Below are 24,645 nucleotides of genomic sequence, written 5' to 3'. Positions count from 1 at the left end.
AATGGGGAAATTCGCCATGAAATGTTTGTCGGAAAGAAATTGTGGCCCAAAATAGGGCTCCTGGCCAAAGGAACCCAGAGTAAAATGTGTATGGGGGCACATTTGGTGCCCCCTCTTCTTAAACTGGTGTGTATGCACTGTGTGCCATAAATGACATTGTGCATGGCACACAGTGCACAGATATGTTAGAGGCACTGCACAGCAGCGGCATTTGCTGCTTCCCTTTTCTGTGGCTGCAGCATGCCCTTCCATGGTGCCAACAGATGAGGCTGCCTAAAAGGGATATTTAAATCCCGACAGAGGTGCCTGCCTCCGCACCACCACCATTCTAGGTCACTCCTATTACTGCAGTGCCATTGGGATCTATTATCCTGGCAGAGGCAGCACTCTTGTGGCCGACAGCTGTCCATCTGGCCACCAGTATCATATATAATATGGCAGTCAGACCAAAGGTTTGTCAGCGGTCGGACTGCCACTGACAGCCTTTTGGCGGTCCTACCATCACTATTATAATCGGCCCTTAGTTTGGAGTGGAGTGGGAAAAGTAAATGTTACCCCTTTAATGTAACAACTTCCTTGAATTTGGTTCTTAGTGTAGTGGAAATAGTAAATGTCATTCCTTTAGTGTCTACCACTTTCGCTGAGTTTGTTTGGAGTGTATTGGGAATAGTAAATGTTACCCCTTTATTAAGCAGGTAAGTTACTTTTTAGCATTTTTTAAAGTGTTCTAATGTACAGGGATATAGTACAGCTGTGTAAGGATGTGAATGTTTTTATTAACAAGTGTTTTGTGTATTTTATTGCTTTTTAATTTTATTTTGTATTGTGTTGATTTATCATGTTTTTTTAACTTATGTTTAAGATATCATGATGAAAAATTGACGAGTGTCTGACCGCCATCGCCATGAGCAGGTTACCGGTTCACAATGTGTTGCCGGTCCCACCCACCCTATCATGATGAGACCATTGTGTAGGTGTCAGAAACTGCCTTTTACTGCTGCAGCTGCAGCCAGGAAAAGGGCTGCAGCACAAGCCACAGTGGAAATATTCACCTTGTGCTAGGGACCATGTGGTGCCTGGAACACAGTGAATGGATGTGTGGGGAGGGCCCCAAATGTGCCTCCCTGGCCACTTAGCAGAAATCAGTATGTTTAGTAGGAATAAAAATCAATCCTAATTTAAGCACCAAATCTTTGTCTTTCATTAGAACTTTGGGTGAAAAATTCACAATGGATTTTTTTTTTGTTGAGAATTGGCATCCAGTGACAATTTCCCATGACTGATTCTTGTATCATCCTCTGTTTTTTTTTGGCTTCTGGCTCAAAAAGAATTCTGCCTTTGTGTGGTCTGATTAGAATATCCTACCCATGGATCAGATTCTCCGGTAGATTCTGATGATGAAGTTTCAGAAAGAAAGACACCTATTTTTAGATCTCCCTTTGTCGTATCGGGCCTCAGCCAGACCTGCTAGTGCAAGGGGTTCGCCCTTATCTGCACCAAGTCCTCAGACCAATAGAAAGAAGTTGGCACAGAAACTGGAAATAGAAAACGTAACATTTATTACACCTCATGAGGTGGTGCTATGGTTCAAACAGTACCCTTCGGTATTGCAAGAAGTAGCACCACGAGCCAAGAAAGCATGATTGATTTATACCCGCAATGGGGCTCAAAAGAAGGCGGTACAAAGCACAAGAGCATGTTTTATGTACATATACGGTAATATCGAGAGGCACAATTGATCAGTGGGAGGAGCTAACAGTCTTGGGGGCTTGACAAGCACATTCCTATCTGGGACTAATCACTAACAGATGTGAACCCTAACGGACAGTGGTCAAAGTGGGGGATGATAAATATAGCTTGTTGCCGGGGCCGATTCAAGCACCATGAACAGGAAGATAGGACAAAGCACATGGTCGACACGAGGAACACGTAGCAAGCAAAATGGCCGCCATGAATACAAAATGGAGTCCGCTAAATGTCAAGTTAACGGCCAGAACTAAGATGTCTTCCGCTAATGCTCAATCTAATCACTGTTAAATTACAACACCTTGGTATTCAGATAACACTTTCCATGACTTGACACTGGTGCAAAAAATTTCTTTCAAATATGGATAGTCTGTTTTGCTGTTAAATGCTTTCTTAGCCTTTTCAAATTTATTGAGCTTAAAATTGATTGTGTTGCCCTTGAATGTGTTGATTTCTTTATCAACTTTCTCCAGTAGGGCCTTTGCTTCAGTTGCTGTTTGATTATCTTTAGTGGCGTGTTCTAAAACCAGAATTTCCTCTGCTTGCTTTTTGCCAATCCTTTCTACTGTCTCCATCGAATGGACCATCCTGTCTCTACTACATTTTGTACTACATTTTGTACTTATGTAGCTGAAGCCTTTTTTATACTCAGAATCTTCAGTGAAAATAAATAGTGTATTCTTTTCTTGAAGGGGATTGAACCTGCTTTTAAATGTCGCAATAAAAAGTGGCCGTGTAGCTCTATTCGTATATGCTTTTTCCTCAGTCTTGTAAGTTTGTCCATTTCATTCTGTTGCTTAGAAGTTGTGATTATACAAATGGAGGAGCAGAGAGCAGGGTACCTGGAATTTGGGTTGGCGTCTGTCTCCTGACCTATGTAGTCTGCCAATACACATGTCCTCAAAATAGACCATTAGAGGAGAAAGTTTGTCTTCATGTCTTTGATAATGGAGGCTTTCTATTAGGATATTGTGGTGGTTGGGTACTTCTGTGACAGAGAGGTAGGCTAGTGTGACAATTTTTTTAACCTCAGATACAAATTGGCTTTTGGTGGCGTATTCCGTTCTTTGCAGCTGTCAGGAGAATGCCACCAAGCATGTGGCTTCCTGACCTCTGTATTCCGAGTTGACCGCCACCCTGGTGATGTGCTGGCAGCAGTCTTGCTATAACAGCATGCTTCGGCTCACGGAGGAAGCCTGAAGGCAATGCCGCTGAACTGCAGTGCCTGCACTGTTGGGCACGCACTGTTACCATGCATCATGTTGTGCATGGCACACACTGCACAACACAGCAGTGGAGGCATAGGGGGATACAACATGTGCCCCAAAACGCAATGCCAAATTGTTGAAAATGCACAATGACCCTATTTGGGGCCCTCTCCCTGCATTTCAGCCAACCATTTTGAGGTGAGATCCCTGCCCAGAAAAGGCTGTCAGAAACCCAACTCCGTCATTGTGACCAGCATCCTCGTCTACCGCTAGATCCAGGATCCTGGTGGTGGTGGCAGGCTTGTGTCATTATGGTTGTGGTCCAACGCTGCACTTATAATTGGGTGGTCGGACCACCATGGTTGCAGCTGTCGAATTGCCGCCGCGAGCCCGGCGAACTTGGGATCAGCATACTAATTTCAGGCCCTTAGTGCAGATATTTTAATAGGTGACGCCATATACTTTGGTTAAAGTACTGATAGAAGCCTATGTAGCAGTGTGAGGGTGCATGTTTCATATAGAATGAATCATAGCTTGTTCAAAGTCCAATTAATTTTTGGGGGGTAATAGTTGTTTGTTTGTTGTTTTACACGGATCAGTAGTTTATGTAGGTACTGCCTTGTATATTAGGAAGTAGCACATAGTGAAAAAGTATATTGGTGGTCTGAAGTTCACCTCGTATGCTCCATCTTCCAGGTTTGGCATTGGGATAGTTTAATTAAGCTATTTGCAGTGGAGAATATTAGCATTGGTTTCTCATTATTATTATTGTCATATAGGCAGAAGGGTTCCTCTGTGTTATTGTTAGATGTGCTGGTATGTCTATATCTCTGTGGTAGGGGCAGGTGGGTGTTGTAGGTGGCCTTTTTAGTGTGTGTTTTTTGGCATTTTGAGGAGGGTATTGATGGTAATTGGCTGTTATATGTTTTGGGACTTTGGGTAGCCTATCACTTAGTATTTGGGTATTTGGGTTGTGTTCTCAATCTTTTATCTCTCTGATATTTGAGGGTGATTATGCCCCCTTGCGTTAATTGCAATATTATGTTTAGTAGCTGCCCTCCCATGACATGCAATGGAATAAGATTTAGTACATTTCCAGTTAACATTTTCAGTATAAGCATTTCCTTGGCAGTAGGTGTACCCCATATAACTCAATACCTGTTTTCCTATTTGTGTAGTGATGAATTTTACGCCCTCTGTATTATATCTTTAATTACTGTAATAAAATGTATTTAAAATATGGTTATATTTTACCTGTTGCTTATTCATATACAGGTAAACATGCATTTACTCTTTATTTCATTTACCTACCTGTATGTGATTTAGAAAAGTTTGATGTTCTTTGGCGAATTTTCTGCCGGCAACCTTGATCAAAAAACATGTGATTCTTTTCTGTTGGTAGAGAGAAAGTAACTATGTTTATTATATTTGGTATATTTCTTTGTTTGACAAAGTTTAGGGGTTAGAAATATGTTGGCGTTTCTGTTTGGATCAGTTTAAAATGATTACTTAAATATACATACTTTAGTTTGTAATGTTCAGTGAGTTGTTGTAGATGGTATTTCGTAACAGTTTGGATGATCTGAGTAAAACAAGAAAAGTTAAACAGTACGTTGGCTATCGTTTGCTAATTAATTGTTTTTCAGTTTAGCATTAGTTTACATTTTAGTTTAAATACAATTGTTTCTTACTTGGATATGAGGTTTTGGAGTTGTATATTTTGCAGCCCTATCTTTTGGAGGGAAAATGTAGCAGGGTTTTTTTTCTTTGAATGTTTGTCATCTTGTGAGTTATTATTTACGTTAATTAGTGTGTTTTTTATATAGTTTGCTTAATTGTTTCAAAATTTTTATTTTATAAAGTTGTTTATAGTTTAATTTGATTAGTTGCTTTAGTATAATACTATTTTTTTGGAAGGTAGATCTGTATTTGGGTGAACACTAATTTAAGTGGCTCTATATATTTGTATTATATGTCATTGTATTTACTTAAGAATGCAATTATTAGTGTTGATAAAAGTATTGATATTTTTTGTGTATTTAAATGTTTATGGTTTCTAAATTTGTTTTAAATATGTTAAGTGTTTATTTTATAGGAGTACAATTTAGATTGTGTTTATATTTTATTATTGGGTGAAGAGAAATATTTAAATATAGTTATATATTTGCTGTAATTGTAGGATATATTTATTGTTGTTTGTGTAACAAAATAGTTTTTGGTGTGTTTTAAACATATTTACTAGTGGTTTTGACAATCATTTGGTTGTGAATTATATTTATGACATAGTAGATACTTATTTATCAGTCACAATATTTTCATTTTTGATATTTTGGAACTCGATATATGTAAAATTTGATATTTTTGTCAGCGTTATTTATGTGTTCATATAAGTGTGTTTTATAGTTATCTATAAGGACTCAATCTTATTGTCATCAATATTAAATGTTCGATAATTCTATGAGATGAAATTTGTTATCTCAATATTATCAATGTAGAAATAAGAACCCCCTGCTAATAATGGAAGATCCAAGGATACGAAAAATACTATTGTATAGGAAAATTACTAGGCAACCACATATTTACCTAAAAATATATGATGTACATATATTGAGGTCAATATGAACATACTTCATTATCACAATTGGCTTCTTAAACCAATAATATAGGCCAACATGATATTCACAATGTTGTTAAAGACTAAATAAAAACAACATACTGATCAAAGTGATATTAGTGCATGAAGCTTATTTTCCTTAAAGACTATATTGTATTTAGTCTATAACATTATACAAATCAACTATGTCTTATAGGATTATATCAAATAATACACAACAATTATAAGTTTGAAATGGAAAGTTGGTTTTCTTAGATTAGTGATAAGTCTTCATAGGACTCTATATATACGATATAGTCTATTTGTTTGATGTAACATTATCTACAAATATTGAAATTAAGATTTGTATAATGGCCCCAGAGGAGAAAGGAGGGCCCACAGGAGTGGAACCCCCTGCTAGGTCAGGAGCAGGCAGCAACATCTCAATTGCAATCTGTCCCCAGAAGAACTGATGGGCAGGATAAAGAAAGGGAGTTTAGGCTGCGGATTCCCAAATTAAAAATAGTAGAGACAGGATGTCAGTGGGCTTTGGAGGAGGAGAGGAGAATTGCTCCTGAAAAGAGTCTTAAGGAACTGATGTCAACGCAAGACAAACATCACAGTCAGCCAACAATGGTGCCAGTATCCAGTGGGGAGAGAAGGGTCCCCTTTCCAATGGATGCACTGCTTAATTTTGTAATGCTAGATGACATGTATCAGTGGTTTGAGGCCTATGAGGTTGCCTAAGAGATGCTCTTGGTCCCGGAGCAAAACTGGGAGCCTGTCTCTGGAGGCACATACTCAATGAAGGGAGGCATGCACTGTCAGCCCTAAGGAAAGGGGACAGGAAGAAGTATATACTCAAGAAGGACACTCTTACCCGAATATATGGTATTACTCCAGAGAAGTTGCCCCAACAGTTCAGTGTGGATTTATGGATTACTTTTGTAAGGCATTGGATGGTTGGGTAAAGGGCAGTGATGTCAGCAATTACCAAGGGCTGTTAGATTTATTTGCCTGGGAACACATGTTCAGTGATTGTTTTCCAGAGCTGTACCAACACCTAGTGAATAGTAGGCTCACTGACACCAGGGAGCTTGCTAAGGAGGCTGACAGCTGTCTCAACATCATGGTCCACAAGAAGGTATTTAGAGGGGATTCTCAAAAGTGTCCCCAACAAAAGAAAGATGAGGGAGAGGAAGAAGGTGTTCTCTACCGATCCCCAAAGCAGCTCCAAATGGAAACTGATCAGAAGAATACCTGACCAGAAGAAAAAAGGATTCTTCGATAAGAAGACAGGGAGGCTCACCCCCAGTGTGGTGAATGCTACAAGAACATGCATATGAAGTGAAATGCCAAATGCCTCAAGAGGGTACAGCTCCCAGTTGTGGGCGGACACAGGGGTTGCTCTGCGTAGTACTTGGGAGGAAGTGATCTCAATTAGCATGGAGGGACAACAGCAGTTACCTTAGTGTCCCTGGCTGATAAGGAAGTGGCGCCCAAAGCCCACATGCCTTTAAATACTTCTAAGTACAGGCATTGGGCTATCATCAATGTACATATTGTAGAGGCTATAAGTGACAGAGGAGGCAATATGACTGCTGTAAGGTGGCATCTGGTGGCATCAGAACAAGTGATCCCAAATACATCCCATCATATTATAATAGCAGATAACTGTGAGAGTCACTATCCAGTGGCTCTGGTTTATTTTTAGTGTAGGGATCTCATTTTCTTTAAAAGTAGCTGTGAGACCTGCCATGCCTGTGTATTGTCTGTTAGATAATGATCTAGAGCATATTGTCTGTAAAGAAGTGGAGCTCAGTTCACACTTGGAGATGTTAGGGCTCCCTGAGTGGGTATACATAACTACAAAGTCCATGGCTAACAAAGATGGGAGTACAAGAGGCATATAGTCTGGGAAAATGTCCCAGGCCACTGAAAGGAGGCAGGCCAAGAGGCATGGGAGGCCAGCCCTGATTACTCCCAAAATCCAGAAGAAAGTGGAGCCTTAGAGTGCTGCCCTGGAACCTACCAGGAATTACATTGCTGCCCTGGGAATCCCGACTGAGCTTGCTGGATGGCAGGTTGAGGATTGGCAAATCTGGTCAAAGTTGCCGTGCACACCTAATTTCACTTTTTAAACCGTTGTACTCCATTTTTTCATTTGAGGCGTTTTTGCGTGCACCCTGGATATACGTGGTCCACCCGTTAGCCACGTAGAAGTTAAACATTAATCAAGATAGATGGGGCGTGATGGCGCCCCAAATCCAGACGCACTGCTGTAATCATTACATTCCGCACTTATTATGATTTAATCCATTATTCCATTATTTTGCTCCAAAGAATCCAAAATACTCCGTGGATTAGAATGGTATTATTTCCTTTATTTCCGATGTACTGTCAACACATGATTAGCCATGCGGAATGTAATGATTACAGCAGTGCGTCTGGATTTGGGGCGCCATCACGCCCCATCTATCTTGATTAAGGTTGAGGATTGGACCATCAGGGAAGAATTCTATAAAGCACAGAAGAAGGCCCTAGTTCTTGAGGGCTTGAGGAGGCTAGTTGAGGCCCAGGCGGCTGGTTACACCTCTGGGAGTACCTCATATATTGGCAGAATGACCTCCTATATAGTGTGCCTATGGATCCTGAGCCTGGGGAAACTTATGGGTTCATTGTCCCTAACGGCTACAGAGCCTTCCTACTTGGTCTGGCTCTGATATAACCCTGGCTGGACATCTGGGGCAGTGGGATACCTTAGCCAGACTTGTTACTCACTTTTATTTGCCTTGGATGAAGACAGCCTCAGATACATTCTGCAGGTCTTGTTCCAACTGCTAAGCCAATGGAAAACTAGGGAAAAAAGCTCAGGGCTCCCCTGGCACACTTGCCTGTCACTGGCACCATTTGAAAGGGTATGCATTAACATTGTTGGCCCTATGGACCCCAAAACTCCTCTCAGCAACAGGTTTATCCAGGTGTTTGGAGTCCATGCTACTAGATACTCCAAGGATATAACTCATAATTGCACCCGTAGTGTCTAGGGCCTTGCGCCGATGACACCCAGGTCATCCTCTCGCTCACCAAAGACCCACACACCACCAAACCCAACCTCCACGAGGGAATAAAGGCTGTCGCCGACTGGATGAGGAACAGCCGTCTGAAGCTAAACTCAGGCAAGACAGAGGTCCTCATCCTTGGACCCACCCCCTCGGCCTGGAACGACACCCGGTGGCCGACCATGATGGGAACAGCACCAACACCCACCGACCACGCACGCAACCTAGGGTTCGTCCTCGACTCCTCCCTCTCCATGGCAAAGCAGGTCAGCGCCGTCTCCTCCTCCTGCTAAAACACCCTCTGCATGCTCCACAGGATCTACAAATGGATCCCGACCGAAACAAGAAGAACAGTGACACAGGCCCTCGTCAGCAACAGGTTGGACTACGGCAACGCTCTCTACGCAGTAATGACAGCCAAACACCTGCGTCAACTACAACACATCCAAAACGCCTCCGCCCGACTGATCCTCAACATCCTCCGCCGCAGCCACATCACCCCCCACCTAGGAGACCTACACTGGCTCCCCGTAGACAAGAGGATCACCTTCAAGCTCCTCACCCACGCACACAAAGCTCTCCACAACGCTGGGCCAGCCTACCTGAATAGCAGAGTCAACTTCTACACTCCCACCCGCCAGCTCCCCTCCGCCAGACTCGCCACGCCACTGTCCCCCCATCCAACGAAAGACCTTCGCCGGAAGATCCTTCTCCTACCTAACTGCCTAGACCTGAAACACCCTCCCGAACCACCTACGGCAGATCCAGGACCTACTCACCTTTAGAAGGCTCCTCAAGACCTGGCTCTTCGAACAGTAGCAGCTCCCCCCTCCCCTCAGCGCTTTGAGACCCTCACGGGTAAGTAGTGCGCTTTACAAGTACTTTGATTGATTGATTGATTAAAGTGGAATTTTTCCAAGCCTGGGCGGAGTTCACGTAGCGGGGCTTAAACGGAGTTCCACGGAGTTGGCAACAAACTCAGTGGAAATTCGCATAGCTCCGCTACGCCACCCGCCTCCTCCCCCTATTGATATATAACTTAAAAGTACATAAAAGCAAGTTAAAAAGACTTACCTTTTAACAACGGCGACCCCGGACTGCCCTTCTCCTCTTCTTCGCCATTAGAAATACTGATAAGAAAACTACGCATGCATGCACGCCCACGCATTTCTTACGAGAAATGCGCATGCATAGCTCTAATCTTGTGATGCTATCTAGACAAAGCTCATTTATAAGCATCTTTGTCCTGCAAAGTTTTAGTTCTGTGCATTTTTTTCTCTAAGTGTTACAAGCCGATATTTCAGTTTTTAGTCGTATACCAAGGTGCAGAGGTTCGAACTTTACTGATACTCATCTTTCTAAGGGCCGCACTTTTGTCAAAAGCCTCTGTTAGAGCTATGTTGAGGTTTTCTAAGGGAACTATTGATGTCAGTGACCCCTGATGGTAAGACCGGATGAATCAAATGGCTGAAACAGTCTGGAGAGAGTGAGTGCCAGACCCTTCTTAAGGTTTTATCCGTTCTCCTGCTATCCTGCAATTTGGTTAGTAAGGGAAGATGAGTTTGAAAGGGGATTATATAACAGTCAGTCCAAGTTATAGGCAGAGGTACTGTGCAAGTAGCTGTTTCATTGTTAGTGAGCAGCAAATCCAGTGAATGGCCCGCTTGGTGAGTAGGTCTAGTTATTTTGTTGTGGGTGGCCTAAAGTTTCAACATCAACCATAAGCTGCGCTACCTCTGGGTTGACAAGACCTTCTACTAGTTATATGCAGAAAAGCTGAACGTGTATGGACAACTGAATATAGTAGGGAGCATAAGATAGCTTTCAATAGAGTGCTACAATGGTATAAAGAAGCCATTATACTTTCTAAAAAGAGTTATTGCTCAACAAAAATAAAGGAGTCCTACAACTCCGCTAAGGAATTTTTCAAAAACATTCAAGTGTTATCACGACCACGTCAGAACACACTCTTTATCCCTGACTCAACTTTTGCACGAAAATGGCAAATCTCTTTCAAACTAAGATACAACCGATCTATGGGGACCTTCGGATTATTAGGCAGACAAATGACACTGCCCAAACCACTATAATAGAGGTCAAGCTGCAGCATTGTCAATTAAATACGTTTAGCACACTGTCCCCTTCTGAAGTAAATAAACCCCTGCTATCTACTAAATCAGGATCCCCAAGGGATCCCTGTCCACCTATGGTCATGCATGTGGTGTCGGGGACTGTTAGTAGCCACTTAACCCCCATCCTAAATCAAGTGATACAATTGGGAATCTATCCGCTAGTCTGGAAAAAAGCCTGTATTAGACCAATTCTCAAGAAACCCCAGCTTGATATACTGGAGCCCTAGAATTATCGGCCTATTTCTTGTCTGCCGATTGCAGCCAAGATTCTTGAGAGGTCAATAAAGTAGGAGTTGTTGCCCTATCTAGACACCAACATTCTGTTGGATGTAAGTCAGCACGGATTTCAGTCAGGCCATTTGACCGAGACTGTGCTAGTCATGGCAACAGAGGATATTCAGAGAGAACCTCATCCTCCTCGACCTATTGGCGGCATTTGACACCGTGAATCACACGGTGTTAGTGCAACGGATGAAGGCAGTGGGTATTGGGGAGGTGGCTCTCTCCCTCCTATTATCTTTTCTAGAGGACAGGGAACAGACTTTGTACTGGGAAAATCTACAATCTGAAACATTCCTCCTGCCTTGCGGGTCCCACCGGGATCAGCATTGACTCCACCTCTATTCAACATCTATGTCACCCCTCTTGCCAGTCTCATCAGACAGCATGGGTTCTCGTTTGTATCTGACGCAGACGACACACAGATCATCTTCTCTGTATCACATCAGGTGGTGCCTGCAGCTGCGAGTTTCCATGCATGTCTGACTCACATAATGAGCTGAATGAGTAACTATCTGAAAATAAATATGGATAAGACAGAGGTGATGGAGTTTGGTGGCGGGCCGTCCCTGTGGCCAAGTTAGCGAAGTTGGCGATCATAGTCCACAAACAACTGGGCTTTGCAGCCCAGATTAACCGCGTTACTTCCACCTGCTTCTACAACTTGACATTACTCAGGAAGGTGCTTCCTTTTATTCCATTGGAATTAAGGAATTCAGTGGTAGTGATAGTTTTATCTCAACTATACTACTGCAAGGCCCTATTTTTAGCCAAGGCACAGAAGTCTAAATTGCAGTCTATTCAAAATGCTGCGGCGCTGCTACTGTTGAACATCCCCAAAGGTCACCCTACGTCTGATGCCATTAAGTCATTGCATTGGCTTCCAATACAGCAGCGTTTAGAATTTAAGACCCTATGTCAGGCTCATAAGACACTTTATGGCGGAGGGGCTGCGGACCAACGTAAAATCTTCCACTGGTACGCCTCCCCAAGAAGTCTTAGATCTGTTAATTCTGGCCTCATTTGTGCCACGAAAGTCCGTAGAGCCAGATGGGGTAGTAAGCGTTTATCTTATGGTGTGGTTAGGCTGTGGAACCAACTAAATATCACAGTCAGACTTCAACCAAACAGGACAGTGTTGGGGAAGCTAATAAAAACTTGGCTGTTCCCTAGGACTTAAGGTGTCGGTTTTGTGGGCATTGGTTCTCCCTCACTCTCTCTCTCACCCCAGCGCCAAGAAGCTTCGGCATTTATGTGCTCTATAAATGTCAATCCAAGCCAATCCAATCCAATCCATGGTATGTAAGGTCACCCAGAAGAAGAAAAGTATTACTGGCTATGACTAGGGTGGCTTTTTTCCACCAAATGTTGGCTAAAGCCCTTCTCAGAGCCAAGCCGGCGAGATATAGAAGGCACCTGTCCAGCTTGCTGTAGCAGATAGAATTATTTAAAAAATGCCTAATTCCATTGAGTCAGTGATAGAAGTATTGATCGATAAGAATTTGAGTGAGTGCTTAGCTAGTGATCTCACATTACAGAGAAAGATTTGTATACTAGTTTTAGTGTGTTTCATGTGGGAAGCATGTTGTTGAATGGTAGGGGCCACTGTGGGAGGTGGCTGGGCAGAGTAAATTCCATTACACGTTAAATTAGAATTGGGTATTCCCTGATTTGTATCACAGCAAATAACATAGGGGGATTATACACAGACGCTGGTATGGGTCGATAGGTCTGTAAGAAGCTTTTATCTGTTAGAGAGAAGGAATAGAGTAGGAGATTCAGTTAGGTAAAATTAAAATACCTTTTTCCTCCAGTGTACCAGAAGTCCTGGCTCCGGTTGACATCCAGGTGTGGACAGGTGCAAATGGGCTTGCCTTAGGCATGCCTTCGGTGCGCCAGTGGTGCGATGGTTGTGCATGTCCTCTGCGGGTCTTGTCCAGCAACAGCTTTTATATACGGGAGAACTAGAGGGCTGCCTAGGGAGTCATGCAAGATACCGGAAGTGGATCAACCAAAGAAACAAAGCTTTCTCCGCTTCAAAGACCGCAGAAGACCAGAAAGCAATGGAGCAAATAAAAGCATGTTTGGTTAAAAACGCAAGATACACCAGGGCAGATCAAATAACATGAGATGGTTGTGTCACAATTTATATATTAAAAGCTCAGGGCTACATGCACTGTGTAGTGCATCCGGGCCAGCATCAGCTTTTATAGCCAGGAGGGCTAGAGTGCTGCCTAGGGGGGTCTTGCAAGATACCGGGAGTTGGTCAACCAAAGAAACAATGCTTTCTCCATGCCAAACAGTCAAAGACTGTGGAGGACCGGAAAGCTATGGCGCAAATAAAAGTACTTTTGGTAAAAAAGCAAGATGCAGATCAAATAACATGAATTGGTTACCTCACAATTCATTTATTAAATGCTCAGTGCCACCTGCACAGTGTCGGGAGACTGAGGCGGCAACAGCTTTTATTGCCAGGAGAGCTATGTGATGCGGAAGATGATGCTTGTGCACGTGTAATCAGCGCTGCGGCCCCAGTAAACACATGGGACAGCTTCTTTTTATTACAGCGTGGTCCCGACTGCTTGTGCCAGGCCACGCCCCTTTATTTATAGCTGGCATGTGACGACACGCGCCAGTGCTAGCGTAAAACCTTCGATGCGGATAGACTGCACTGCTACCCCGCGTCCGAGAACACTACATTCCTTCCAACCTTTATTAAACAACAAACAAAACATTGATCAAGTAGATCTGTTGCCAGTCACTAGAATTCCAGTCCCAGGTTCATCACACCGTGAAGTCTGCCAGCCGGGAGGATGGAGCAGGGTTTCTTCTCTTGCCATATCTGAAGTGTTCTCCCCGTGATGATGGCAACAACAGGGTCATTTCCTGCAAGACTTCACCCTCAGGGAATCTCACAGGGGAACTTGGCAGTACTCCAATTGGTGTTCCGAGCAGTGAAGGGGTGCCATGGTCGCATTGGTTCACATCTTCAGTGGAGGTCGTCCCTTGGTCACCATAGATTCCTTCCTCCACTGGCGGTTGACGTGGTCTGGCGTCCAGGTTGTCCAATAGCTGCTGGTCTGGAGTTCCGGCGTGTCCCTTTTTGAATGAAGAGATGTTGCGTGTGATTTCCTCAGTTCCTCTTCTTGCTGTTATCATGGTGCCGGTTGGGAGGATAACTGTCCATGGCTGATGTTCGAACGGAAGACGGAACTTGCTCCCAGGATACCTGTCCTTGACATAGACTCTGTGCCTTACTTGTATGACTGAAATCCTGGCTCGTCGGTCGGTGCTTGTTCGTCATTGGAGCTGGTCCTGTTGGCTAGGACCTTTCCAGCAACAATCTGAGACGGGGTCCAGCTTGGGTGATGAGGGATGGTGTCTCGCACTTATCGGCTGATGCTTGCCAGCCCCGGAGCTGCCTCGGTCGTGAGATGGGGCGTCAAATGGTATTCTCTCAGGAAACTGTATATTGCCCTCTCAAGCGGTGATCCATCCGCATGCGCGATGCGTATTACTTTGTTGAGAGTGCGCATGAACCTCTCTACTTCCCCATTTGCTTGGGGCCAGCACGGGGTCACTTTCCAGTGCTGAATTCCCCAGGCCTTGAGATAGTCTGCAAACTCTTGTCCATTGAAGGGTGGGCGGTTGTCTGTCTTCACCACTTCAAATATTCCATGGGTAGCTATGGTTTTCTCGAATTTTGTAACAATTTCCGTGGCTGTCTGACTTTCCATGATCTCTATTTCGTGGTACTTCGTGTAGTCATCGATGATCACCAGGGCATATCATCCATCTGGGAGGTGTCCAAAATCCACACTCACACACTCCCATGGCCGTTGGGGGTGTTCTTCAATGATGACGGTGTGAGGGCGATCCGGTTGGCTCGATGCCTGCCACCATGAGCAAGGTTCTGACTGTTTGTTCAACCAGTGGGTCCATCCCTGGGAACCACACCTTGGCCCTCAGCCGATGCTTTGTCCCCGGTGTGCAAGGTCCACAGCTTGTTGAGCCAGACGTGATGGGATCACCAGTTGCGGGCCTCGGAGCAGACAAACACTGCTGTTGACCAAAAGTTCATCCTTGACCCGCACAATTGACTCCAGGACGGTCTTTGCTTGCAGTGTCCTTCAGGTCATGATGGACTGAATGGGGCACCAATCATTTGATTGGATCGCAATTATGGCCAGTTGCAGGCATTCATCAATCCGGGTGGCTTCTACAATGGTCTCAAGACTCATGGGAAGTGGTTGGGATCTTTCCGATATGAGTTGGACATATTCTTCAGAATCATCGCATCCTCTTCTTCCGGTTTGGTGGCAGCACTGGGATGCCTCGAAAGGTAGTCCGCTGGATTGGATGAGCCTGGTTTGTATTCCACTCAATAGTCATACCCCTGCAGTTGAAGGATCCATTTTTCAAACCTCGGGGGAGGCATGGATGCTCACCTTTGAAACAGGGGGATGAGGGGGTTTGTGATCTGTGGACACTGTGAATGGATGGCCGTACACATAGACGTGGAAATGACGACAGGCCCAGTGGATAGCGATTGCTTCTCATTCTATCTGCGAGTATCTCTGTTCTGTGTCCGTGAGGGAGCAGCTCGCATATGCTATCGGGGCCCACTCTCCACTTCCTTGCAACTGTGTAAGCACGGCTCCTAGGCCATATGGGCTGGCGTCCACAGCGACGTTGGTGGATCGGGCTGGGTCGAAGTAGGACAGTGTTGTGTCTGCCGACAGGGCTGCTTTGGTATCCTTAAAGGCTTGTTCCTGTTCGGGCCCCACTGCCATGTGGTGGTGGATTTCGTCAGTTCCCTGAGGGGCTTTGTGAGGTTCGACAAATCCGGCACAAACCGCCCGCAAAAGTTAACCATCCCTAGGAAACTCCTTTTTTCCAAGATGTTGGAGGGTGCTGGGGCTTCCTGTACATCTCGCACCTTATCAAGGTCCGGGGCCACTCCTTTATCAGAGAACGTGTAGCCAAAGAAGCTGACCCTGTTCTTTAAGAACTGGCACTTTTCTCTGTGTAGGGTCAGTCTGGATTCTTCGATCCTTTGGAGAACCCCGCAAAGTCTAAGGTGGTGATCTTCCATCAATGATGCGTATGTGAGTAGGTCGCCGCTTAAGTTTAAGACCCCTGGTAGCCCGCTGAGGTCTTCACAGATGGTGTTTTGGAACACCTCTGCGGCACTTGAGATCCCGAAATTGAGGCGTCGGTATCTCCAGAGGCTGAATTGCGTAGGGATTATTTTGATGTATCGAGAGTCCGGGTGTAGTGGCAGTTGTTGATAGCCAGACTGGAGGTCCACCTTCGAAAACCACTTTGCGCCGTTCAGTTCTCCCAAGATGTTGTTGATGGTGGGGGTTAAGTGACGTTCTCTTTTCACCGCGGCATTTAGGAAGCACATGTCAACGCTGATGCGGACCTGCCCTGGCTGTTTCGGTTTCCATGCCACTACGATTGGGGACAACCAAGGGGTGGGACCACTGACCTTTTCTATAATCCCTTGCTTCTCCAATGCCTCTAGCTCTTCTTCGACCTTCTTTCGCAAGTGGAATGCAATGCGCCTGTACCTCAGCGCCACCGGTTGGACTGACGGGTCGATGTGGAGGGAGACTTCTTTCCCTTTCAGGCATCCAATGCCTTTGAAGACGTCTTCGAACTCCTCCATGATGGCCTCCAGTTCCTCCTTTAGTACCGCCATGGTGAATTAAATTAGCCTCAGCTCTTCTGCTGTCTGTCCGCTTATCAGCATACCGCTTCCTTCCTTGGTCACGTACACTGTGGTAGGGATCTTGGTGTCTCAGATCAGCCTTGAAACATTCCAGGAGCGGGATGGGTGTCTTCTGTCTGTAGGCAAATACCCTGATCCTTGCTTTGCTTAATGGCGGCCGTGGACTTAGTTGATTATACACATTGACAGCCATTAGTTCGATCGAGGCCCTAGTGCCTATAGTGGCTCTCACATCCTGATGGTAGATCTTGATTCTGCACCTCGGAAGTCGTTGTCTCTTCCGTCGTGGCTGATCTACTGCGAATATATAGTGGACCGGGTAGTCTCCCACGTCATCATCCATGTCCTCACTGTCACGCTCTTCTGCCACTGTCTGTGCTGCTTCTTCTTGTGATTTTGCAGACCGGCATACCGCCGTGAAGTGGTTCCTCCACCCGCAAGCACTGCACTTCTTCCCTCGCGCTGGGCAGTCTTGAATGCAATGGGGTGTGCCACCGCAGTAGCCGCATTCCCTTTTCTTGTCTTGCTGCCTTCTCCCTGTGTTTTGGCGCCCTTTGGGCCTCACCAAGTTCGCCTTTTCCACTGTGTTGACTTGTTCTGTCTTGATGGGTCGGTGGAGGGCAGCCTCCATGTGGGATGCTCTGGCTTGCGACAGTTCTTTTGACTGGCCCAGGGTGAGGATGTCCGCTAAAGACTTGCCATCCTCCTGAAGAATGTTTACTCCGAGTTTGGACAAGTAGTACTCATGTATCATCTGACCTCGGATTTCTTCCTGTTTGTCACGAAATCCGCACGTGCTGGCCAGTTCTTTCAAACGGCCGTAGAATAGGTCTAATGATTCCTCTTCTTCTTTCTGGGCCTGGTGAAAGATGAATCTCTCATAGTCCCTGTTCGCCATCGGCTCGAAGTGCGCATTTAGGGCATTGAGAAGCGTGACATACGTTTTGAGTGTGGACTCCACCAGTGTTTTGTAAATGCAGTGGATGTTTTTGCCTCCGAGGTGAAGGAGTAGGACTCTGCTCCTGTCCTGGGCTATGCCCGCTCCTTCAAAGTAGATCTGGAGACGGTTGGTCCAGTCTCTCCATCGCGGGGTAAAGGATGAGAGGGCGCCGTCCACCACAAGGGGCTCAATGGTAGGGATTAACGCCATCTTTGTGCAGACACAGTTACACCTCACAGCACGTGCACTGCTTACCTCCTGGGTGCAGTAGTAGCCACCTGGCCGAGGGTGGAGAAAACACTGTCTGGGTACTCTCCTGTGGCCTGTGGTTGCTAGGCCTCACTGGAGCTTCCTCCTCTTCCAGGGTGCTGGGGCACACACGTGCGTGGACTCCAACAGGGTGAACTGAGATAGCCCCCCCTTCTTTCCAAGCACCCTCAGGGGCTGCAGGGCCTTCTGTGGATGTAGAAAATTTGCTTGGGGGCACACCACAGGCTTGCACAGGGCAGGCAGCACCTCCATGGACTCAGGGCCTTGATCAAAGGCTCACAATCCTCCAGAGAGTGTAAACCAATTGACTGCTCTGCATGGGCTCGTTTCTGTACCTGGTCGCCAGTGTGATGGGGGAGGGGCCGCTTGCGCGCATGTGACCAGCGCTGAGGCCGCAGTAAACACATGGGACAGCCTATTTTAGTTACTGTGTGGTCCCGACTGCTTGCGCTGGGCCACACCCCTTTATTTATAGCTGGCACGTGACGGCACGCGCCAGCACTAGCGCAAAACCTTCGACGTGGGTAGACTGCACCACTACCCCACGTTGGGGAACACTACAAGCTAGAGCGCTGCTGATAGGGGTCGTGCAAGATACCAGAAGTGGGTTAACCAAAGAAACTTTGCTTTCTCCATTGCAAAAAGTCAAAGACTGCAGAGGATTGGAAAGCAACAGCGCAAATAAAAGTATGTTTGGTTAAAAATGCAAGATGCACCAGGGGAGATCAAATAAAATAAATGGATTGCCTCACAATTAATACATTAACATATCAGGGCTACCTGTGCTGTGTTGCACATGCGGGACAGCATCAGCTTTTATAACCTGGACGGCTAGAGCACTGCCTAGGGAATCGTGCAAGATACTGGAAGTGTGTCAACCAAAGAAACAATACTTTCTCTGTGTCAAACAGTCAAAGACTACAGAGGACTGGAAAGCAGCAGCGCAAATAAAAGTGTGTTTGATTAAACACGCAAGATGCACCAGGGTAGATCAAATAACATAAATGGTTGCCTCACAATTCATATATTAAAATATCAGGGCTACCTGGGCTGTTTTGCGTATCCGTGACAGCATCAGCTTTTTCAGCCAGGAGAGCTAGAGTGCAGCCTAGGGGGCTGTGCAAGATACTGGAATTGGGTCAGCCAAAGAAACAATGCTTTCTCTGTGACAAACAGTCAAAAAGTGTTGTGGACCGTAAAGCAACGGAGCAGATAAAAGTATGTTTGATTAAAATAGCAAGATACACCAATGAAGATCAAACAACATGAATTGGCTACCTCACAATTTACATATTAAAAGCTCAGGACTACCGGTGCTGTGTTGGCCTGAACTTTCGGATTTTACCTGGTGAAGCACAACCACATGTCCCTGGTTGAAGCTCGAAGCTTTTAAGCATATTTTCATGTATTCCTTAAAATTTCATACCTCAGGTTATGCTTATTGGAATGTTGTTGTTTTGGTCATGTTTTGTTAAAGAGAATATATTCTAGTTTTCTAACTTGGAGTGGAGTCTTTTTGTGATTTTGGGCCATATGTATCCTTCTAAATTGCTATTGCAAACGCTGAAATTCACAGAATTTTGGCATTTGCAATCGCAATTGGGCTTAGTGGTATGTATTAAAGAAAAACTGCCTTGCAAAATAAGGAATCGCAAAGTTTGCAATTTTCTATTTTGCAATTGCATTTAAGGAACCGCAATTTCCTTCAATGCACTGTAAGAAGCACAGAAAAAGTGCAATTTGGCCTTAAGGAATCGCAAATTGCCGCCAACTTCAAGTTTGTGGTAATTTGCGATTTATTTTCAAAGTGCCATGTGGTGCGCATACATGCCCTTAGGGCGTGTATGTGCGCCACATTTGCACACATGTACATTTCAGGGGTGCAACAGGGTGTCCTTTTGACACCCTGGCACCCTTGAAATTGCATTCTCAATTTGTGATTCTCTAATTGAGAATCGCAAATTGATAAGTCTTCCCATTCATTCCTATGGGCCTCTTTGCCCATATGAATGAATGGGGAGGTATTCCTTAATTGCGATTCACAATTAAGGAATATGTAGGATTCACAAAATGATTTGCAAATCCTACATACATAGCGTTTTGCGATTCTCAAATAGCGATTCACAAAAAATCGCTATTTGAGAATCGCAAAAGAACATTTTGATACATATGGCCCTTTGTCACTCTGTCACTGTTTGAAGTGTTGCACAAATACTTTACACATTGCCCCTTAAGTTAATTCTGACTTCTCTGTGCCAGGCTACCAGAGGGTGATCACAGGTTAATTTAGGATGTGCATCTGGCTTAAACCGACTAGTATTGTGGTTCCTGCTTGGACAGGGTGCATACCTCGGCCAGCCATAAACCCAATTTATAACATTGATGATCAGCAGTGAGTATAGGACTTGTGTTTGTGTAGTGCCACACAGTGACTTTTTGTACACTCCTATGCCATATCTAGACCAATTACAGCACATTCTCCTTAAATGTCAGTTTTTTAATATTTCCAAAGTTTTTCCTATTCCCATTTTCCTGTTGTTATTGTGACTTCACCTGCCAGGATGGAGTTTGAGCTGGCCAACCTAGAGAGCCGCACTGTGGCCCAGATCAGGGATTCTGCCAAGAGAAGAGATTGTGTACCAAAGGGAGTGCTACTAAAGCAGTGCTCTAAACAGCCTTTAGAGCATGGGCAGAGGCTCAGCAGAAGCACACAGATAATGAGTAGGAAGGATCAGAATCTGAAGAAGAATTAAAACAAGACCTACAGAAGGGTCATTACACACATCCAGTTGGGAAGTGAGGGAATATCCACCCAGGACTAGAAGTCCAGCCATGTGCAGGTTAGCTGTGTGACATCCAGGAACCTGTCCCCAAAGGAGCTGGAGGATAGGAGGGAGGAAAGGAAGCTGAAGCTAGAGCTCTAAAAATTAGACAAAGAAGAGAAGCTTCAGAAGAGAAGAGGCTTGCCATGGAGGCGGAAAGGTGAATGGCGAATGAGCTACAACTTAGAGAGATAGACATTAGAGTCATGCTAGTGAAGTTAAGCAGTAGTAGTGTCAGTGTACCTGCAGTGTCTCTGGAAGAAGGAAGAGTTTGCATAGCAGAGGATTTGGTAATCCGTTTTTTTATGGGGATGACATTGACAAGGGGTTATCTGCATATGAGATGGCTCAAGGTTCCTGAGGAGTTTTGGGTGGTAGCTTGTGGAGATACATGCCCATGGAGGGGAGGGACATACTCTTGACACGAGAGGTAGAGGATCAAACACAGTGTACCCCCATGAAAGCCATAATTGTTAGTAAATCTGTAAGGAGTTTGAGAGAGCACTTGCTAAATATGTGTTTTCCAGAGCTGCGCAAGCACCTGATTGATAGCAAGCTGATTGATCTCATGAAGCTTGATAAGTAGGCAGACATCTGGGTAAGCTCCAGAGTCTCCAAGAAGGCATGTGGGGTGACCACAAGAAGGGTGGTTCAGGTTCCCTCAAACAGTGTGAGGGGAAGGTCAAGGGAGACCCAGACAAGTCTCAAGTTAATGGATAAAGAAAGGGTTCACATGTCCCTTATGACAAGAAGGAGGGAGGTTCTGGTGGGCTGTGACCCAGGGCATTTCATTTCCAACCCTTTTGCTTTGATTGTTCTCAACTAGGACACAAACATGGGTACTCTGTCTGCCCAAAGAAACAACCTACTGGTGGAAACTCTACTGGAGTGGCCAGTGTGGCCTTGAGGTAATTAGTCCCTAGTGGCAAGTCATAGACTATGCTCTGATCGTCCTCATTTGCTAGATAGACTCAGAGGGTGAGCTGATGTTCGAAATGGCCCTTTTTGCAGGGTTATCACTATAATCTTTGCTTTTTCCTCACTTGTTTTGTAGGGTTTAGGACCCCGGGCCCTTTACCACTGCTAATCAGTGCTAAAGTGCATATGCTCTCTGGGTAAACTGTGAACATATTTGGTTATCCATGATTGGTGTACTTGATTTGCTAAGTCCCTAGTACAATCCTCAGTGTCAGGGCCTGTAAATCGAATGCTACTAGTGGGCCTGCAGCACTGATTGTGCCACCTACATGAGAAGCCTTGTAAAGGTATCTAAGACCAGCCACTGCAGTGTCTACATGCAGTTCTTACTGCCCTGGGGACTAGGCAAGTGCCCCCACTTGCCAAACCCTAACCTTCCCTTTTATTTAAAGTAAGGCACCCATCAGGTAGGCCCAAGGTACCACCCTGGGCAGGGTGCCGTGTGTGTGAATGGTAGGGCAATGTCCTGGTGTGTGTGACATGGTCTGATAGTGAAATACTGAGAATTTAGTTTTTCTTTTTTTTTTACAATCTTTATTGAATTTTAACATAGATATTTAATGCATTACCTCAACCCCACCATCCAAGCAAATACAAGACAAAAAACAAGAAGGAAAAAGCTATAATCATAATAACACTCTATAGCAATACAGCCCCATCCTAGGAGCCGAGAGCCCTCGTGGTCATAGAAAAGAGGCAGGCCATCGCTGGCCCTGTGTTGCGTGCCATTTCCTCGGGGAGCCCAAATTTGAAGGACGCTTTTCCAAGCGCAGTTACCTTTGTGTTCATAAACAGCCCTTTCTATATGATAAACTGAGATTAATCGGGCCAACCATTGATTAAATGATGGAGGAGTGGGATTAAGCCAGGCTGTCGCCAGGCACAGTCGGAGTACTGCCATGGTGAGAAACAAGAAGGGTGATTGAGCCGAAAAAAGAGTTTCCTGCTTCCGAACCCCTAGGAGGATTAGTTGGGAGGTAGCCTTGATCCGCAGATTTAATTGTGACTCAAAAATATGGGTCATGTCCCTTCTCAAGTTTACTAAACCAGGGCAATCTGCCAACATATGAGCCAAGTCTGCCCCCCTCCTGGCAGCATGGACAGTTTGAGCCAGAGACTCCACCCCCCCTACTAATTTTAGCCAGAGTAACATATAGGTTAAACCATGTTTTATAGTGTTGTATCTGAAGGTTGGCAGATATAAGCGATGAACAAGCTAGTGCTAATAAGGAGAGGCTATCCTCCTCTGTTGACTGCAATGACCCCAGCCATCAAGTGATATGTTTCCCAATATTGTCCCCATCCTATCATTTAATCATTGATAAATACTTCAAACGAAGATTTGCTCCTAGCTAACAAATTTAAGAGTTCAATCCTACTGTACCCTTCCCCTCCTCCTCTTTTCTTCCCTATGAAATCCCTGATTTGTAAAAATGTTAAACATTTGTTATTTCCTAGAAGGAATTTACTCCTCGTACATTCAAAAGTTGTAAAGCTCTTATCAAGAAAGTAATCCCCAAAAATAAATGGACCAAGATTTTTTCGCCAGCGCCTAATGTAGGAATCATGAAATATATCTGGTAAAAGAGGGTTATCATGGAGGGGAATATAAAAGCTAAATCGGCCAACCCCAAGTTTTTTTCTGACGTAGTCCACACACTAAATGCTTATAAGAGGGTCTTGAACCCAACTTTCTTGAAATAACCAAATTCTAAGTGTTAGAATAGACATCCATGAACCACATCAATTCAAAGCATGATGGAACAGTATTCCATGTGGCCCCTTCATGAGTTGAATCAAACAACTGGGGGTTATACGTTAAAGCGCTGAGGCCCAATAATACAGCCAAAGATTTGGTACTGCCCATCCGCCCCATTCCCTTGGATGGGAAAGGAATTGCAAGACCCTCCGGGGTCTAGCATACGCCCAAAGAAACCTCCTGATCATGCCATCCAAAGCCTTGAACCATGTGTTATTTACCTCAAGAGGTATGGCTCTACAGAAATACAAAATGCTTGGGAGGCACGTCATTATAATTGGATTGCACCTGTCAATCAAGGTGAGTCAAAGATGATTCCATCTAAGCAGCTCAACCAGGGTTTTTATTAATGAATGAGCTCAGCCAAATTACTCTCTACTTCATCTGTATCTGCACTAATATTAATGCCCAGATATACTGTGTTTAAAACCACCCGTGTATCCTCAAACCTAGTATTATCATTATTAAGAATTTGCGTTTTATCCCCATTGAGCCTATAACCCGAGATACGGTCAAAGAGGTCAGCCTCCCCTTCAATTTCTGTAAATGTGCCAATGGGGTCTGGAGTGACAATTGCTAGGTCATCCATTTAAGTCAGTATTTTAGTATCCCAGACGTGAGTTTCTATCAGCAGGATTAGAGCGTTGCCTTTGATTAGGTGATTAGGTGAATTAGAGTGTCGATATAGAGAGCAAAGAGCAGGGGGGAGCATGTACAGCCCTGTCTTCTCCCCCGCTGGAATTTAAGTATCTCAGATTATCCCCCCATTAATGAGATTTTAGCCGTGGGTTTAATATAAAGCATTTTAATACACCCCATAAACTCCAGCCCCAGACACTACTTCTCCAATATTGCCTAGAGATAAGGCCAGGAGACCCTATTGAACGCTTTCTCAGCGTCTAATAATAACAGAGCCATAGGGTCTCTTGGATTTTGGCCTCATCAAATAGAGTAATTACTAGGGGTGGGTGGAATTCGCGCAGTTGCGCTACGCAAAGCTCTGCAAAATAATAAAAAAAACTCTGCGAGCACGCAGAGTTCTGCGAACACGCGGATTTGCTTGTTCCGCCTGTTTGCGATGCTTTTTTCCTGTTCATGAACGCTGTTTGCGCGCTCGGA

The 24,645-nt window shown here is 44.9% G+C and overlaps 1 long non-coding RNA gene across 1 annotated transcript in view; it reads right to left on the bottom strand.

Annotated features, from left to right (window-relative positions):
• Positions 1-24,645, bottom strand: part of LOC144753736 (uncharacterized) — a 109,017-nt gene that overhangs the window by 10,781 nt on the left and 73,591 nt on the right. The window lies entirely within an intron of this gene.

Source organism: Lissotriton helveticus, chromosome 5_1 (assembly GCF_964261635.1).
Source record: "Lissotriton helveticus chromosome 5_1, aLisHel1.1, whole genome shotgun sequence".
In the NCBI taxonomy this organism is placed as follows: Eukaryota; Metazoa; Chordata; class Amphibia; order Caudata; family Salamandridae; genus Lissotriton; species Lissotriton helveticus.
Note: the sequence above shows the minus strand (reverse complement) of the source record. Positions and strands in the feature narration are given on the sequence as shown.